This window comes from Marmota flaviventris, chromosome 4, assembly GCF_047511675.1.
Source record: "Marmota flaviventris isolate mMarFla1 chromosome 4, mMarFla1.hap1, whole genome shotgun sequence".
Lineage (NCBI taxonomy): Eukaryota > Metazoa > Chordata > Mammalia > Rodentia > Sciuridae > Marmota > Marmota flaviventris.
The window spans coordinates 126,394,095-126,407,694 of NC_092501.1; positions in this window are offsets into that span (position 1 = coordinate 126,394,095).

The following is a 13,600-nucleotide window of genomic DNA, read 5'->3' on the forward strand; positions in this document are numbered from 1 at the left end:
TGGATTGTTTTCTGTTTGGGACTGTAATACACACAGACAATATGTACTTAGAATATCTAAAATTTTTGTGGATAAATGTTTTCATTTCTCTTAAATAAATATCTTTGAATGGTTTTGATGAGAAATAGGGATGTTGATTTTATAAGGAACTGTTGTAATTTTTTACAAAGTGATGAAACTGTTTTAGGTTCCCCAAAACAACATATGTTAGAGTCCTAGTTGGTCTATATTCTTTCATGCAGTCATTTGTCTTCATCTTAAGCTATTCTAGTAAATGTGTGGTGGTCTCTAATTTTGGCTTTAATTTAAATTTCCACAATAACTAATGGTGTTGAGGAAATTTTTTGTGCTTATTGGTCACATTTTTGTGGGGAAAAATGTAGTATTTGTTCAAATCATTTGTCCAATTTTTAATCCGATGGTTTGTGTTTACTACTGATGTGTGGGAGTTATTTATATTTTCTGAAACTCAGTCTTTTGTCTGATATATATGTATACACACACAGTAAATATATCTTCCCTTGTGTTAGGTGCAGGGCAGGCTGAACTAAGTTGTCTGCAGGGCAGGCTGAACGAATGTTAGCTGCAGAATAACCCACATGCTCAAACCCCCCTCTGTTTGGTCCTTTAACACCTGTTTGCGTCAAGTCTGAACATTCCACCCCACTCAAGGCTGAACACTCAAGCCCACTCAAGGCTGAACACTCAAGCCCACTCAAGGCTGAACACTCGACTCCCACCCGTCTGGTGCAACAGAAACCCACATCTAGCCCCTGCCCCATCTGCCTGAAGGCAGAAGATGACACTGTATGATCCAATTGCTGTACACCAACAAGGCAGTTTGCAGACCCAGAGATCCCATTAGATTTGGGCTATAAAAAACTCCCTCCTGCCGGGCCCCACTCTCTTGCTCTTGCTCTCTCTGTCTCTCTCTCTCTTGCTCTTGCTCTCTCTTTTTTTCTCTCCCACTCACTCTCTCCTCTCCTCTTCTTCTCTCTTTCTCCGCTCTTTCTTTCTCTCTCTTTTGCACTGCTGCAATAAAGATCTCTTGGTTGCTCCGAGTGTTATGGTCACTTTCCTTTCACCTTGAGAAGTTCCTTTTTTGAAAAATTCAGTTATCTTTTTATTATTAACTTGTAGGAGTTATTTATGTATTCTGGATACAACTGCCTTGTCAGATATACATATGGTGGACAGTTTCTGACACTTCATGGCTTGCCCTTTTTTGTTAATGTATTTTGAAGAGCAAAACTTTTTAATTTCACTGAGTCCAATTTATCAATTTTTATTGAATGGTTAATGCTTTCTGGAAAGCATCGGCTAAGAAATTTTGAACAACTCAAGGTCATGAAAATAGTCTTTAAGTTTTTTTTTTATCATTCTAGCTTTTGCTTTTAGATTTATGATTCATCTCAAATTAATTTTGTGTATTATTTGAGGTCAGGATTGAGGTTTTTAAATTTACCTTATGAATATACAGTTGTTTCAGCACTATTTCCTTAAAAGACCTCCCTCTTTCCCCATGGAATGCTTTGACATCTTGTGAAAAATCAATTGACTGTTCATATGGGTCTACACCCTAAGTTTGCAGTGATTTTTCTTTTTGTCACAGTAATAATAACTAGAATAGTTCTGTTTTATTTCTTGCTCCTTTTCTCTCCTTGTGCTTGTTTAGACATTTTCTACCAATCACCTATTCTTTTCCCAGTTATTCCAATTTGCTGATAAATGTGTTGAAAGAATTTTCAGTTCTTCTATACACACACACACACACACACACACACACACACACACACTGTATATCTCTATCTATTGATCAATCGATGGATTGATCTCTCATATATTTTATTTCTGACCCTTCTGCTTGGACTTTTGTGTTGAGTTTTCCTCTCCCTATTGCGTTATCCACTCTGTTCATGTGTGTTGTCTGTGGCAACTCTGAATCTGTTTGTTTGTTTTTGACCATATCCTACCTTGAAGATGGATCACCTTTCATGCTTTTTCACATGCTTGTAAATTTTTCTTGAATGACACATGTGATGTGGGAAATAATAATATGCACCAAAGTAAATACTATCAATGCCCCCCAAAATTCACAGATCTTCTTCTCTCAGATCACCAGTGTGAAGGATTGAGCCAATCTAGGTAGATCTGGGATTTGATGTTATTTTTATTAGATTTTATTCACCATAGACTTCAAATAATTAGAGGGCAGAATCAAATCCTTTCCTCTAGGAGGTGTTGGCATCTGACTGTCTGTAAAGTTTGTTTAGTTCTTCTTCTCTGCCTCCTTCTGTCAGTGGGCCCAGTATTCCCATAAAAGGGGTCTCTCTCAGCTCTCCTGCCTCTTCCCCCAGCCACAGGAAGGCACTGCCTCCTACCTAGTGTAAGGCCTGCATTCCCTGTGGGGCTTCTCTCTCCTCCCCTGCCCTGGCCTCAGACATTAGCAGCCTTGAGCACCTGAGCCTTAGAGATGTCATCTCTCAGACCTTCTGACCCTTCCCTGTGCAGATGACCACAGTCTTGTACTCTTTCCAAGACTCAGAGTGCCTTTGGAATTTGTAATGGTTACTTATGTATCAACTTGACTAGACTATGGGGTGCCCAGATATTTATTTAAATATTATTTCTGTATGTGTCTGTGAAGGTGTTTAGAGATAAGATTAGCATTTGAATGTGGATGGCCTCATTCAATCCTTTGAAGGCCTCAATAGGATAAAAGAGTGAGAAAGAAAAAATCCTCTCTCTCTAACCAATCATCTCTGGGCTGGAATAACAGTCTTCTGGTGCTTTCAGACTTGTACTGGGATTGAAACTTGCATATCAACTCTCTTGGATCTCCAGTTTAGTGACTGCAGAATCTGGAAATTTTCAGCCCCTACAACCACATGAGCCAATTCCTTGTATTAAGCTTCCTTGAGTTACACACACATACACACACAACCTACCTGTATATGAGTATATATCTTTCTATGTCTCTATCTAGGTCTCTATCTATCTATCTATCTATCTATATATCTATCTATCCATCTATCACATATCTATATCTCTTATTAGTTCTTAATCTCTGAAGAACCCAGATGAATAGAACGTTGCTCTCAATTTCCTGTTCTGCTCTCTGACTTTGGCAGACTCAACATATTGTGCTTCAGACAGGGTCTCTTTCTGTTCCATTGCCTATCCTCCAATTTTGACTCATTGGTTTCCTTTGCAATATTAGTTCTCTGATGAGCTATAAAATCTATGATTTTGGAAGTTATTCAGCCTATTTATTCTCACTGTTAAGGTAGGAACAACATTTATGTGCAACTTTCCATATCCTAAGCAGAAACAAAAATCTGCCAGCAAGTTTTATTGCTTTTTTTCTATGAGTTGGGAAAAAATGCAATCTGGCACCAAGGATGTCCCCCAAGACCCATAGCAGTCACACTCTGGATGCCACTGCCTGCCTTGTGCCATCAGCATATGACACTGTTCTGCATTTCTGCTCCATTTGTTGTACTTGAGATTTTCTTTTATTTTCTGTCTTTTAGAGGTTAGTCCTTTAAAGCTTGAAAATATCAATAATATTGAAAAGCCTGTAGTCAAATTTATTAAGAACAAAAGAAACAATGTACAAATTACCAATATCAGGAACGAAAGAGGAAAATTCCTATAAATCCTAAAGACATTATAATACAATAATGAAATATTATAAATAATTTATGCTTATTAATTTGATTACCTAGATGAAATGGACAAATATTTTGAAATATAAAAAGTGTCAAAGCTCACCCAAGATGAAATCGATAACCAGAATAGCCTTGTCTCTATTTAAATAATTGAATTCACAGATAAAAATTTCTTCTCCAGTAAATTCCAAGACTGTATGACTTTACTGGTGAATTTTACTAGAAATTCAAGGACAAAATAAAAATAATTTTACCCCAAAATTAAAAGGCAAAGGAACACTTTTCAACTCACTTGATGAAGCCCAAGTTAATTACCCTAACACCAAAAATTGACAAAAATATATGAAGAAGAACACTACAAACAAATGTCCCAAATGTACATGGATATAAAAATTCTTAACAAAATTTTAACAAATTTCATTTAGCAATATACCAAAAGAATAAGTCATGACCAAGTAGGATTTATTATAACAATGCTAAGTTGTTTCAACATTCAAAATCAATTAAGTTAATTCACCATGTCAACAGAATAAATTTAAAAATACACACCTGGAAAAAGCATTTGATAAAATTTAGTAGTCACTTATGATATAAATCTTTCAGAAAATCTGGAACAGTAGGGAAATCTCTCAGTGTGAAAGGGAGCATTTGTAGAAACCCACAGTTAACTTTAAACTTAACATGGTTACTCGAGTGCTTTTCCTTTAAGTTTGTAAGTGAAACAAGAATGGTCATTCCCACCATTTCTCCCTCCTCACCCTGTAATACTGGGAATTGAACCTAGGATTGCTCCACCAGTGAGCTATATACCCAGCCCTTTCTATTTTTATTTTGAGATAGGGTCTTAACAAGGTGCTTGGGCTGGCCTCAAACTTGTGATCCTCCTGTCTCAGCTTCCAGAGTAACTGGGATTATAGGTGTGTATCACTGTGCCTGGCTCCATGCCTACCATTTCTATCCAGCATTAAGTTGGAGATCTTAGCCAGTGCACAATGACCAGCAAAGGAAATAAAAGGCAGATATAATTAAAGATAAATTAACCTATCTTTTATTCACCAATGACATTATCACTTACAAAGAAATTCCAGTGAATATACTAAAATGTTATTAGAACTAAAAAGCTTAGCAAATTTCAAAAAGCCAAGGTCAGTATGTAAAAATCAATTATATTTCTATATACTAACAATGATTAAATGAAAAATGAAGGTTAAGAGTACCATAAAAATATCAAATTTTTAGAAGCTAAGTGTTTCAAATATGTGCAAGATAAAAGCTTAAGAGAAATTATGATGACCTGTATAAAAGTATACCATATTCATGGATCAGAAGACTCTACTTTGTCATTGTGGCAATTCTCTCCAGACTGATCTTTAGATCCAACATGATCTCCAATCAAATTTTCAGTAACCTCTTTTATAGAAATTGACAGGTTATTCAAAATTTTTGTTCAGTACTACTCCTCCATATGTCTCTTGCATTCCTAAACATCTTTTTTGGAAGACCAACAAACAAGGTCCTGACCATTCTCTACTGAAGCCACTTCTCAGGTTGTTCTGTCAGTGAACAATTTTGAGGGATGAGCTGATGTTTCACTGTGGGACAAAAAGTAAGCTTGCTTACAGCTTGATTTTTAAAAAAGAAAGAAAGAAAGAGGGACTCCTCAAACTCAGCGATTCTCTCCTGCAGTACAATCATTGCATGTGCGGACGTCTACCTGGGATCATGTTGACATGGGTCCTGGCTGCCAAGCCACGCAGCTGGCCTGCTTGTCCCTGCTGAGAAGTTGTAGCAGAGCAGTGGAGCACTGGAGTGGCAGCCCAGATGGGTTGGAATCCAGGTGGTAAGAACTGCTGGCAGCTTCATCAGACTCACCATATAGGCAAGGCAAGCCACTGCCCATGTGACCCAAGGCACACCAACTTGTCATCCTTCAGCAGCCAGACCTGGGCACTGTTACAAAAGCCCACTCACACCACAGTGCAGCCTCATCCCATTACCTCAACCTCCAGCTTTCTGAGCTGCCCTAAGAAAATGGAAGTGGGGCAGACTTGAATGAAAGTTGGGACTCAATAATTGACCAATAGTGTTAGTATGTTTCCAAGCCCTAATTAGCATATTGAACCAATAGCAGTTAACCAAGTGTTATATACATGCCTAGATTAGCATACTCTAATGGAGAAAACCTGCTATTGCACTGCAAGAGTTCTGTTTCTGTTCTTCAATAAATCCTACTGTTACACTCACTTATCCTGGTCTTTTGAGTTTATTCTTTGAATTCACAAGACCAGAACCCAGAAAGAATTAAAAGTTGACAGTCAGGTGATGGTGTAACTGGAAATGAGGGTAAGACATCAAGATCTAGAAGCAACATGGCTTAGAAGGATGATTCCCAAAGTATGAGCCCCGAGCACAGCAAGGCTCTTACTTTTTTATACATAAGCAAGTGTTGGGTACATCAAGGCAAGAGAGTTGTGCCATTCTATTGGATGGTGCATTCTACATTGCCTATATGGGCACAACCTTTTCAATGGCCTAGGGACTCTTAGTTTATACAGCTTAGGGATTTTTTTTACTGCACTAAGCCTAGAGGGGGATTATTCTGTTCCTATTGCTTTGTTTCCTGCTTATGTTACTGTCATTATCTTTTACAGGTACCTGTCAGCCACTGCAAACTTCCATGGTAAAATGTCAATAAGCAGAGCTGCTGTGTGTCAGTGTGCAAAATCACAGCCCATCAGCTCTTAAACTGCTCAAGTTCCCATTTTGCTCTACCACAGTGGGGTCTGCTGCAACACTGGAGGGCATAGCCCCACCATTAAGAGCTGCAACTAGCCAGCAGAAATAGAAAAACTCTGAAGCTAGCAGAAGCAGAGATTCAGGTTTCATTTTAAAACTTTGGTTTCAATGTTGAAATTTCCCATGGTCTTACCCATGGGAACAAGGGAAACTTGTTAAATAATTATGCAGATGATGATGCTTATGCCTGCTGTACTGCAAGTACTAAAGTACTTTGTCTTAAGTTTTCCGCCAGCATTCAAACAATTATAGGATCTTGTTAGCTTCTAAGTAGAGCAAAATCAAATCCCTGACATAATATTCTATATGAGATTCAAAGTTTCTAGTATAGCCAAAATAATTTTGAAAAGAAAAAAAAAAAACATTGGAGCACTTAAAATTTCCTAGTTAGAAAGCTACAATATTTAAGTCAGTGTAGTATTGACATAAGAACAAAAAGTCTAAAAACAGATATTAGTGGAACAGGATAGTCCAAAAATAGACTCATACATATAAGATGAACTGATTTTCAATGAAGTTACCAAGATAATTCAATGGGGAAGGGATAGTATTTTTAGTAAATGGTACTTTAAAATATGATGTCCTTATGCAAAAGAATTCATCTGGATCCATACCTTGCCCCTTATAAATAATTCAAGATAGATCTAACACCTAAATTTAAGAGCTAAAGTATTAAACTTCTAAAAGAAAACACAAGACAAATTTTTGTGACCTTGAGTTAGAGCTTTCTGGGTATGATACAAAAGCACAGATCAAAAATTAAAATGTTGAAAACACGGACTTCATAATTAGAATCACTTGTTCTTTAGAAGATACTGTTAATAAATGAAAAGTATGTGGACTGTAAGAAATCATTTGAACAATGCATGTTAGGTAAGAAATTGTACCCCAAATATTTGAAGAACACTTGCAAATTAAAAAAAGAAAAAGAAATCTACCCCAGATACTACCCCAGAGCAGCCCAGATTTCCTGGGCATGACAGAGCTCTAAGCAACCCCACTTCCATACTTAGGAAGCAAGGTGACTGGTGGACTTGTTAAGAGCCAAATGCTGGAGAGTTAGGAGACCAGAGAGTTTGCCCTTGGTCAAACTGGAGGAGTTATTCATGTGAGTAAAGGAAGGGACTGAAGGACCATCCCAGCAGCTGCCTAAGCTTTAGGGAACTCCCACTTCTCTTCCTGAAGGGTACAGGTTGCTCCATGTTGGTTCACTTTGAGAAAAAGGAAACTGAATACAGTAAAGTCATGACACCCTTGGCCATCTGCATGATCCTTTCCCTATGTATGCCTTATCCCACCAAGTGCCACCATAGATCTCTGGACTGCCCTGATGCTGATACCCTTTACTGTCCATGCCCCACCTGAGAACAGGGTCATTTTCCCCAAATTCACACTCTTTCAGCAGGAAGCAGCTTGGAGACATAATCACCTTTTTTTTTTTTTCCATTGAAATGGAATGTAGAAATTGACAGTGGGGAAAAGTAGCAGTGGTCAATTTTATGCTTTGAATTTAGCCCTTGCTGCTCTGCCACTGTGATTTATTTTTAAAACAGACATGTTTATTTCTCTCTCTCCCTCTCTAATCTCAAGGTGTGTGTGGGAGGGGGGGCAGGTTACCTTTCTCCCCCATCCTACACAGAGTTGTCTGTTCTTGAGCACACACCCACCACAGGAACAAAGTAGACTAGGAGATGGCACCTGAAGATCTAAAAAAATGACTCCCAAATTAACAAGAGAATTACAAGCCAACAGAGACCAGGAGGAATGTAGCCTTTGAATTACCTCTTTAAAAAACTCCTGTTCCTGCTGACAGCCTCTGGGACAGTCCCTGGTTTTTCTCCTTTGCTAGCAAAGCAATAAAACATCATATATATATATATATATATATATATATATATATATATATATATATATATATATATATAAAATATATACATACATACACACAAGTTCAATGAAAGGACATAATACAGACACTACCACATACACAAATGGTCAGTGAGCACATACTCAACATCTTCAGTTGTTAAGGATATGTTAGTCAGCTTTTCATTGATATGACCAAAATATATGACAAGAACAACTTAGAAAAGGAAAGTTTATTTTCAGCTCACAGTTTCCGAGTTTCAGTCCATGGTTAGCCACCTCCATTGCTCTGGGCCCAAGGTGAGGCAGAATATGGGGGGGCATGGGGGGCATGGTGGAGGAGTGCTGCTGTGCTCATGGTGGTCAGGAAGGAGAGAGAGAGAGAGAGAGAGAGAGAGAGAGAGAGAGAGAGAGAGAGAGACACCAGGGAAATATAAACCCCAAAGGCACACACCTAGTGACCTTCTTCCTCCAGCCATGTTCCACCTGCCTACAGTTACCACTTAGTTGTCCGTCCAAATTATTAAGCCATTTTACCTCATAGTCTAATTATTTCATTTCTGCATATTCCTGCTTTAGTACAGGAGCCTTTGGGGGACACCTCATATCCAAATCATAACAAAGGAAACACAAATTCAAACTACAATTTGCTACCACACTTCCCTGGATTGGCTGAATTGAAAAAGGCTGTTCATATGAAGTAGCAGTAAGGATGTGGGGAAACTTGAACTCTTATGCATTGCTTCTGAGAGGGCAAAATGGTCCAGTCACTTTGAAAAGCAGTTTAGTAAATTTTTTATAAACATATGCTTACCATGTGTCCCAGAAGTTCTTTCCCTAGACATTTACCCAAGTGAAATAAAAAAAAAAATTGCCTTTGAGAAGGACTGAATGTCAGAGCAGTTAAAAAAAGTTGACTGTATGTAGCAGCTTTATTATAATAATAAAAGAAAAATAATGAAACAACCCAAGTGTACAACAACTGGGAATGGTTAAACAAACTGTGGTATATCCACATAATGAAAAGCTATGCAGCAGTAAAAGAGAACAGACCAAAATGCTATGCTCAACAAGACAGGAGAAACCAGAAGCATTATGCTGAGTAAAACTAGCCAGATACTAAAAGATTTATATTTCATGATTCCATCTATATGACACCTTATCAGGGGAAAACACATAGATACAGAAAATACATTAGTTATCACCAGGAACAGGAGCTAGAGCAAGGTGAGCTACAGGAGATATGAGAGAATATGCGTGTTAGGTGGAGGGATTGGAAATAGTCTTTATTTCGATTGTGGTGGTAGTTACTCAAATGTAACCTACCCAAGGTTCTCAAATTTTATTGCATGTGAAAACAAAGAATGGAAAGAAGGAAGGGAGGTGGAGAGGGAGGAAGAAAGCAAGGAAAGAAAGAAGAAAGGCTCTTCCACTCTCCTAGGTGCCCCCCTGTGTATTCTGGTTATTCAAGGAGTGAAAAGGACATAGAAGATGATCTCTGTGCCTGGATGTGAATTCACTCATCACCCACAAGTCTGTTGGTTTCTTGAAAGTGTAGTAGCTTTTTCTGAGAAAAATGAGGTTAATAATTTGCTATGCCAGACAGTTGTTACAAGGATTGAATGGAAACCATTGGAAAGTAATGGGCAAAACCAGATGCTCAGTATGTCCTGTTCATATTAAGAAGGTAAAGGAGGAAGGGAGTGGGCAGAGGCCAAGGTATCCTCTGCCTGGAATTCATCTCACCATGACCTTGAGAACAGCTAGTCTTCTTTCTCTGCTGTTTTCTGAGACATGGGTTATAAGCTACTACCACAAGAGGCAATCTGGTCTGAGCAGATCTATGTGATTGAATCAAACCCCTAGGACCCAGCTAATCCGTACATCAGTCTCCAGCCAATTTGGAAAATTAGGTGACAAAAATTACATGGCAAGTATTTTGTGAGGAGCATGGATCCTCTATCTTTATTAAGGCTCCACCTATGAAGATAACCTCCATGATGAATGGTCTGCCTTGGAGTTGCTCTCAAATTGGAGCAGCCTGAGAATAAGGGCAAATGCCACTGTGACCTTGGCTAGCCTCAACTTGGATATGCAGTCCAGGACTATTGTCAGATAAACCCTGAGACAGTCAATTAATTTAAAGCCCTTTTATTATGAGTTCAGGTGCAGCTCAATTTGCAAGTTTCCTCTCAAAATCATCCAGACATTAAAGCTGCATGACCTTGGAAGGTTTTGAAGGCATATCATTTATAAATCTTTTTTTCCTCTTAGTATGTTTTTTTCTCTTATTTATTCATGGAAAGTGAATCAGTCTTATAATCTACAAGAAATCGTGGGGTATTTGCATCCTTTATTTCTAAGAGGAAACATGATACTGCCTCAGAAACTATTTCAAGGGGAGACTTAAGACCTAAATGCAGAGAACTGAATCCTGGGTTCTGATTCCCTTGCTTTGCATGCAAGAGTGGACCTGAGAGAGAGACCTATGAGACCAAGAAGGTTACCTGACAGCCAGACAAATGCTCATTGACTGAATGATTAAATTATGAGGAAAGCAAGGCTTATCTTTGGAATATTTCCATGTCTTCATTCCCTCTTTCTGAACCAACATTCCCTTTTATTGTTCTGTCTGCCTGTTAAGATGTTCCACTCAGGCCTGCCCTTTGGAGAAGTTGCTATAGACCAGTACTCAAATGTGACTGTATATTAGAGTCTCTGGGGATCTTTAAATAGGTAGCTTCCATGTCTACACATCAGATCAATTGTATCAGAATTTCAAGGTGGTGGTGGTGGTGAGCATAGGTATCAGTCTTTCTAAGGCTCCTGAGATGACTGCACCATGCAGCCAAGTTTGAGAACAGCTGGACCAGTCCTTTTCCAAGAGTGGTCTGTGAGTCATGGGCTACAGAATCTCCAAACGTAGATTCTACACTTACCAATCCTACAGGCACTGAGTCTGCAGGTGGGATCTGGAACATTTATTGTGACAAGCTTCTGAGGTGATTCTTAAGCACCCTAAAGTCTCAGAATCACTCCCAAGCCTTTTGCTTGCCCATCTCTTTCTTGTGATAGGACAGCTCTCTATCCATATCAGCCATACTGGTTTTTTTTTTTTTAGTTCTCAAAGATATCAAGTTCCTTCCATCCTCAAAACCTTTTTATGTGAAAGTCACTCTACCTGGTAGACACATTCCTCTCTCTTTTTGCCATTAGGGATTTAGCAGAGATAATAATGACAAAGTTTCAACTCCAGAAATTTATAGCAAAGTACATGTTGTGAGGGAGAAAAGAATAGCACTGTAAGTCCTTGGGACAGTTTGCTTTACTTAGTCACCTTGCTGTCACTGGAAGTCATAGAGATTGCTCCAGAGATGGTGGAAGAAAAGCTGGTAGGTTTGATGTGGGTGGTGGAAGGACCAAAGGGAAGACATGAGGGATAAAGTCTTAATAATCTGAGTTAGATTATTAAAGAGGCTGCCCCGAGCCATCACCAGGAGAAGGTCGTGCCAAGAGTTGCCTTAAATGTATTAGAATCAGAAGATATAGCTCTTTGGACCTGTGCCAAGGAGAGGGTGCCACAGAAAGAGAAGGACTAAGGGGGAGGGAGCATCAACTGGCAGACTTGGGTGATAGGGAAGGTATCTGGAGCGAGGGATACTCTGGATATCTCAAATGAATAATGATGGGAAAATGTTCATGGAACGTATTTTAATCCCTCAAGTTCAATGTAATTGGGAGATTCTAATTTGAAGCTGGGTAATTTAGTCTTCTAACAACTGTAGATCTTTTAAGGAGACAGTGTTTCTCAGACTTTATACTCATGTGAATTCTTAGTACCTTTCTGTTGCTATCCTTGAATGTCATAGCCTGCTTATTTATGAAGAAATTTATTTCTTGGAGTTCTGGAGGGCTGGGAAATTCAAGGTTAAGGGGCTGCACCTGGTGAGGGATTTCTTGCAGAGTCCTGAGGTGATGCAGGACATCACATGGTGAGACAGAGCAGGCATGCCAGAGAGAGCTCTCTTTTATAACAAAGCCACTCCCACAATAAGCCATGAATCCATTCATCCATGGACATATTAATCCATTCATAAAGTCTCCCAAAGATCATTTCCCAAAGATCTCATCCCCAAATTGTTTTAACATATGGCCTTCTGAATTAAGTTCCCAATACACGAATCCTGCATGACATTCAAACCAAAGCATGAATCAACTGGGGATCTTATAAAATTGCAAATTCTGATTCATAGGTCTAGGATGGGGGCAGAGATTCTACATTTCTAACCAGCTTCCAGATGCCCCTGATCAAGTATCACATTTGGAGAAATGAGGATTGAATAAATGGGACTCATAACAGAAAACCTATGTCCTAGTTGAATCCAGAAATGCCTATTAAATTATCAAATTTTATATTAGATCCCATATACCTTTAGAATTAAATATTTGCCTGCATCTTATCCTCTAAAGATGTCTATTCCAAAAGTAATATATGGTAACTCTCTATTAACCAAAACACTGTTTAAATGGAACTTCCCAATTTTTACATGTCAGATGACATAAACATTGCCACTCTTTTGCCGACCTGTCTCTGAGTCATTAATGATGAGACAATGATGTTAAGTAGATTATCTGTTTTTGTGCCTGACGTAAGATGGGTTATTACATATATGTGGACTTTAGACATACAAAAATTTACAATTTTTTTTTGTCATTCATTCACTGACTCATTTGGTAAAATCTGTCTTCAGGAACAGCAGCTAAGTGTTTAGTTATAGGAATTGTATTAGGAAACTGTCAAAGTGATGAGATTTCACAAGAGGATCATTCCACACTGATGATGCTTTTTCTGAGCATTGGATGTGCTTTCTGGATTGTGAGACTGGTGAGGCTGTGCTAGGATAAATGTCAAATCGACCAAGAGTGTACTACTGGCCTTGACTCCAAGCCTCTTGGTATGCTGGATTGGGAAAAGAACAAAGGTCAGTGACAATGGGTATCCCAACTGTAAAGAAGGTGGGGACTCATGGGCATGTCTCTCACGCAATTAAGCCTCAGTCTGAGGTGGGCTGGGCCAAGAGTTTGCACATTCTGTACCATAGAACCATATTTGTGCTGCCAGGGACAAATTAGATGTGTGTGGGGGTGTGGTACTTTCCAAGCGGATAAAATCACCAGGTTGACTGAGACTTGACAAGGTCATCTAATCCAATGCATTGCTTCACCAGGCTCTAATGTCATAATTTCCAGGCAGACAATAAATCTAT